The 6,946-nt window shown below is 33.0% G+C and overlaps 1 pseudogene; it reads right to left on the minus strand.

The window, feature by feature from the left end:
* Window positions 1-543: 543 nt before the first annotated feature.
* Window positions 544-1,900, minus strand: LOC101285901 (dynein axonemal assembly factor 11-like; annotated as a pseudogene).
* Window positions 1,901-6,946: the final 5,046 nt, after the last annotated feature.

Here is a 6,946-nt window from a genome sequence, read left to right on the forward strand (position 1 = left end):
CTGAAACCATACTGGCCTCCAAAGCTTGACATTCCTGTAGCTCATCTTTCCAGTGCAGGACACCTGGATTAGGGAGCCTAATGTGGGGCTCAGAACCCTCACTCCTTGGGGAGAACCTCTGCAGTTGTGATTATCCTCCAGTTTTGGGGTCACTTACCTGGGGGTATGGATCTTGACTATACTGCATCTTTGCCCTTCCTTCCCTTCTCCTTGTGGTTCCTTCTTTATATTGTTATTTTGGAAAATATTTTCTGCTAGTCTTCAGTTGTTCTCATAAATATTTGCTCTCTAAGTACTTGTGATTTTCGTGTGCCTGTGGGAAGAGGTGAGCTCATGGTCTTCATACTTTGCCATCGTGGCCACGCTCCCCAAGGGACACATCTTAATTTTAAACTAATTTAAGTAGTACTATACAAAGTTAGGAGTTAAAACATTATATTAGTAATATTGATAAATAACTCTGTTAACCCATAAATGTTATGCATATACTCTTTGCGCTGAGTAAAACTGAGCCTCATGGGTCACAGTCAATGAACATGCAGCCTAATGTTTCAAATCAATGGAGGCATCCATGGTTAACAATAAAGCGTTGATCTTCATTACTTGGTATAATTTTGGTTCAGATCCAACGCTTTGGGGAGTGTGTTTTTCCTCTTGAACTACATTAGCTACATCAGGAAATACATGCATGTTAGAATCTACTACTAGTTTCTCAATTTGCTTGCTTCTTTTGTTTGTTTGTTCTCTGCCTATGTCCAAGGTAGTTTTCAAAGACCTGGATGTTTTCTACCACCTGTAGTTACTTTTTCTACTTTGGGCATGCAGATTACTAAAGATTTCCTAGCAGAGTTGCTGTGAGGTTTGAGCTCTTCAGGAAATATAAACTGATGTGACTTTCCCTTAAGCATTCCTCTCACATACAGTGACTGTGCATTGACATCGATTACCTATAACTATAGACAGCAAGATCCAGGATGATCTGGTTCTGTCTTCCATCATCTTTCAAGAGAAATCAAGTTTGGGCTCATTTAGTTTTAGGGCTTTTCCAACTTTAGTGATCAAATTTCTCGGTGGTTTACGCTTCTTCTTTGTAATACTTAATTTGTCTTGGTCTTTCCATCATTTTTCCATGTCTAAGAGTTTCCCATCTAAAATCAGGAGTAAACTGAAGAAAGCTTATACCCGAATGCTGTTATTCTTTGCTTTCATCTAATTTATTTTGGTTGGGACCCTTTTTTCATACTTCTAGTGTCTGATATTCTTTGTTCACTAAAGAAAACAGGATAGTGGTGACGATATCTGTGTGCCAATGTCTGTCAAAGCCAGGGTTACTTTTCTTCTCATCTATTTTTATGCTGTTCTTAAAGTTTCCTCTGAACCACTTTTCTGTATTTGCCCATTTGAAACAATAAACTTTTCCTCCCCAATTAATGGGTAAATTCTGCAATTCTTGGATTCATTCTGAACTCTCTTTATCATCCCACACTTTAATTGTTAAGGAGTTGCCACCACCAACTTCCAGTAACATTCAAAGTCAGCATGTAGGTTACCCATGCAAAAGAACTCCTTCAGATGGAGACTGTGCTGCAGGGTTTTACTGTTGCTCAGGTCTCCAGTGAAATTTATCAAGTTAATTTTCTTTAGCCCTTCAGATCCTTCCAAATTTTCAATCTTTTCAGTGTTATTTAAAGCAAAATCAAAACATTTAAGTTTCTTGAGGTTGGTAACATTTTTAAATTTTTCCACTGGGATTATTTTAAAGGTAGAAAATTCTGGTACCATTTATCAATATGATCTCTTTCTGTTTATTGCTGATATAAGGAGAATTCTCCAGGGGAAAAATTACACAGTTACTGTGTTTGGCATTCTGTCTAATGAAGTATTCTGTTATCCCATCCATAGCACCTTTCTGGTTTTGGGGCCCGGGAAGCCTGCCTGGGATCCCAAGGACTGTCAGTAATAATTTAAACTTCAATCATTAATATATGAATGTTCTGTTTGTGCCACATGCTTGCCAGCACTTTGTATGTCAATATTTTTAAAAACTTTAGCCATTCTGGTGGCTGTGCCAGAATGTGTCTGTCACTGAAATTTTAATTTGCATTTCCTTTATGACTATTGATGTTGATCTTCTTTCCTATGTCTATTGGAAATCTGAATGTCTTCTTTTGTGAAGTGTTTGCTCAATCTCTTAGTAATTTTTCTATGTGTTTTTTATCTTTTTGTCTTACAGATTTATAGGGGTTCTTTACCAATTTGGGGTATGAGCCCATTGTCTATTATATGTGTGGTAAGTGATTTTTCCTACTCTGTTGATTTAAATATGTTATTGTGAAAATTTTCAAACATTTGATGGATAATTTGTGGGAAAAGTATAATGAATCTTTATCTATCATCATCCAGCTTCAAGAATTATTACTCCATGGACAATCTAGTTTCACTTTTACCCTATCCATTTTTACCCACAATTGGATTATTTTAAAGTCAAGGTTCCAAGATATCATATCTCTTTTTATTTGTAAAAATGTCACCATGAACCTCTAAAGGATAAGAACAAATTTCCACAATGTAACTAAAATGTCCTTATTAGATATAATGTGTCTAGTGAATGATAGGTTTTCTTATATTTAATACAGCTTGATGTATCAATCTTTTCCTTTATAAACAGTGCTTTCATTGTCTTGTTAAATTCTTTCCATACTTTAAGATGTTAAAAAATTTCCTATACAATTGTCTAGAAATTTTATTATTTTTCCTTTAGTATTTGGATTTAAAATCAATCTGGACTTGATTTTTATGTGTGGTTGGGGTCAGGTTGTTTTCTTTTTTTAATATATAGGTATCTACACAACATCTTAATTGAGTTTTTTTTGGTATGTTGCTCTGTGCTCTGTATTGCCACATTACTGTATATTAAATGCCTATGTATGTGTTCGTCTATTCACGAACTTTCTATTCTGTTCTATCGGTGTATTCATCTAACCTAGCAGCAATATCACACTCTTTTAATTATGACAGCTTTTAAATAATTCCTGCTAACTAGTACAACAGATACTCCAATGATGTTCTTCTTGAAAGATTTCTTGGCTATTCTTGGCCCTCTATACATTTCAGTGTATATTTTAGAATCAACTCAACTTTTACAAATGAAAAACTAAAGTGTTGGAAATTATCAGATTTGCATTACTCTATAAAGCAATTTGGAAAGAAGTAAAATGCTTATAATACTCAATCTTCCAACCCATGGACATGGAGTATCTGTTAGCTATCTACTATCTATCTATCATCTTTCTATTCATCTATCTGTCATCTCTATATTCTTTATTCTCAATTACAGTTTTTATTTGCCTATCCAGAAGTCCTGTACTGTGTTTATTAGATTTATTCCTACTTATATGATACGTTTTGGTGCTTTTTTAAATGGTATTTTATATAATACTATCTTTATTTGCTGCGATTACATAGAGATTCTCTTGATTTTTTCACTGCTTTTGTGTTCAGCTACCTTGTGTAACTACTTACAAATATATATATGCAAATGCTTTTGGATTTTCTACATATTCTACATGTTCAGTTACATAATCTGGGAATAACCTATTTTTTTCCTGATTATTCTATCTTACATTTCGTTTTTCTGGACAAGGAATTATTAAAATGTAGGGTAATTTACCTTACTAGAAGCAGATATGAATAATTATGAGTTTCTTTTTTTATAAAAACACCTCAAACATCTAATCCAACTTGATATCAAAGAGAAGCATCTAAAAAACTTTTTTCTCTTACTTAATTTTAAAAAAATCATTTATATTATAGAATAGGTCCATTACCCTTTCCCCAATGATGTTCACTTAATATAGTGTTCTGTAATGAAGTACGAGGTATATACATTTTTATCTTCTCATTTTCCGACTTTCTCTCTTCTATCCAACTATCAACCATCCATTCTGTAAATAGTTGAATCAAAAATAATCACAGGACATGGTCAGGAAATATTCAGGGAATACTTTTTATATACTAAAAAGTATGCCTATTCCTAAAATGTTTAATACATATACACATGCATATATCTAAACTCATGAAATATTTATTTTGAAAAATCAATATGGTAGCTATCCTACTCTAATTTTAAAAATAAAATAAAACTGAATCTTAGAGAACTTAAGGAACATGTCCAAGGAAACTCATTAATAAGTAGTGTATCCCATAGAGAAAACATGATATAGCTAGTCCTCTAGTCTTTGTCAGTTTATATATTCATTGTTTGTTTGTTGTTGTTTTTAAAAAAGTAGAAAAAATTTATCCAGTATTTATTTTTCAAATTGTAGGAGAATATGGCTTTCCCCCAAGATATGAAGACTTAAAACCTACACTTTAAAAGTCTTTAAGAGTAATAATTTTTTTAGAAACACAAAAATTGTTAATTATGTCTACTTTTGAAGATAGAAACATTGACATAATGACCTATATATTCAAAAGGTCTTTTAAATCTATTTTTGTTAGGACTTTATAAATAATTTTATGGTGGTAAAGAGAACAACAATAAAAAAGGACAAATGATAAGAACTATTATCTTTTCAATAGATGATTTTCTTTAAAAATAAGATTTTAATTCATATAAAAAAATTTTATTTCAACATTTTACCTTAGCATCTCTCTTCCTGATTGTATCCCATACATTAGTATGGATATAAAACATTATAAATCCCCTATTATTTAGTTCAGCTTGGCTGAAATGCAGAACTTGAAGCCAGAGAGTACGTCATAATTAGAAAATTAATTAGGAAAATAGTGGCTATTATAACACACTATTACTTTGAGAAGACAAAGCATTCAACTAGTTATTATGTCTTAAAATATAGATAAGTTTAAGAAAAGCAACTAATAGGTAAGATACATTTTAAGTTAAATCTATACAAATTCAAAAGCTTCTCCATATAGAGTTTTTTCTCAGAATCTTTTTATAATGAAGATCAAAATATAATTCTGAAATACTTATAAATTTTTGCTTTAGTGGTTCCAAGAACATTGATGTATAAATGTGAGACTAAGAATAATTGTTAGAATAAATTATTTTAGAACATTATTTTTCATATTGAGTACATTTGTTCACATTTGAAAACAAAGGCACAGAAACCAGAGAGAAAATATCTTACCCTTCTTTTTTTAAAAAGCAGTTATAGAAAAAGTGACAGCTTTTACCTGTTGCATGATTTTGGTTTTTTATCCAAATGGCTAACCCACATGGATAAGGACTGATACATGTTCATTTCTTTTCTTTCAGGTGTATATAGCACAGTGCTATAAAGAGTATATTATAATGTTCCAAAATACATATCTTTAAATTATTACCTGAGGGAATATATAAAACCATCACTAAATATATTTAATGTAAAAAAATAAGCTCTATATTATTATGGCGTTCTAACTGGAGCACTAGCCTGGGGAACTGAAGGTGCATATGTTTGGGATAACATAGACTCCTTAAAGTGACTTCTTCCTTATAAAGATTGTCTAAACCAAATTCCAGTAGGAATGCACTCTTCTCGTGTTTTTATAGCATACACGTTTGTTTGATTCAACAAATCCAAATCCTTTCCTGTGGTTGGTAAATCCACATTGCACAATAGGTTGTACTACTGAGAATAACATTCTGCAGATGACAGAACCTAAGATGAAGAAGCAGCATGACAGAGCTGATCTGGGTTTTGTTCACGAAGTGCTGTCCCAAAAGTTTTTGTGACTTGAACAATCGATTTTTTTTTCTCTTTGTGCTTCAGAATTTTGTATCTAGAAACGAACCAATAATTTAAATCAAGAACTAGCAAGCTATGGCCCAGGGGCCAAATCTGGCCCACAAACAAAGAATGTTTTTTACATTGTTAAATCGTTCATTTGAAATGGCTACACAAATACCTAAGTAGTATTCTTAATCCTTTCTCTTGGCCCATAAAAATTAAAAGATTTACTATCTAGCCCTTTGAGAAATGTTTGCCAACAGTCTTCTAGATAGTTTCTAGAGTGTCTTCTTGATTGAGTCCTTGACTCAAAATAAAAATATATTTGATTCTTTATCAGCCAAAGTTAAGCCAAAAACCAATCTAAATGTATCAAATAAAAGCATGTTAATAGAAGGAAGAGAGGTTTACAAAAGTGTGAAAAGGCTTGGGTAAAGCCTCTGGTAGCATTTTGATGATCAGAAACCCAAAGTTACTGGCTGAGTTGTACCCACCCAAAATCATAGGTTGAAGCTCTAACCTACAGTACCCAAGAATGTGGTTGTATTTGGAGAGAGGGTCAATAAAGAGGTGATTAAGTTAAAATTAGGCTGTTAGGGTGGACCCTAATATGACTTGGCTGGTGTCCTTATAATAAGAGAAAATCTAGACAAGCAGAGAGACCCACCAGGGATATGCATGCACAGAGGAAAAATCATGTGAGGACATGACAAGAAGGTGGCCATCTGCAAGCCAAGGGGAGAAGCCTCAATAGAAACCAACCTTGCCAACACGTTGATTTTGGACTTCTAGCCTCCAGAACTGTAAGAAAATAAATAAAGTCATTCTGCTTGTGGTACTTTATTATGGAAGCCCTAGCAAACTAATACAAGGAATTCAAGGAACTGCCACCAATGATCTCTGGTCCTATGGGACCAAATGGTGTGATTTTCAAGAGGACACTCAAATGTCTCCATCAAAACATATCAACCATCCCATGAAGTGCATAAATATGCATAATAACCATTTTTGCCTCTCTTCTACTTATCTCTTATTCTGTGAGTATCTCTCTTTAGTATAACCTAAATTTGAATCTGCTGGCTGCAGAGTCTGGGAAAAACAGTTTCTAAGTTTCAATCACTTGCGATTCTTATAAGTGCAGAAAAGTAAGTTCAACAAACACAAGCAAATTAATTGTTATGGAGGGTAAAATAAGCAGAGGTGTCCCTTCC

Source organism: Orcinus orca, chromosome 8 (genome assembly GCF_937001465.1).
Source record: "Orcinus orca chromosome 8, mOrcOrc1.1, whole genome shotgun sequence".
Taxonomy (NCBI): Eukaryota; Metazoa; Chordata; class Mammalia; order Artiodactyla; family Delphinidae; genus Orcinus; species Orcinus orca.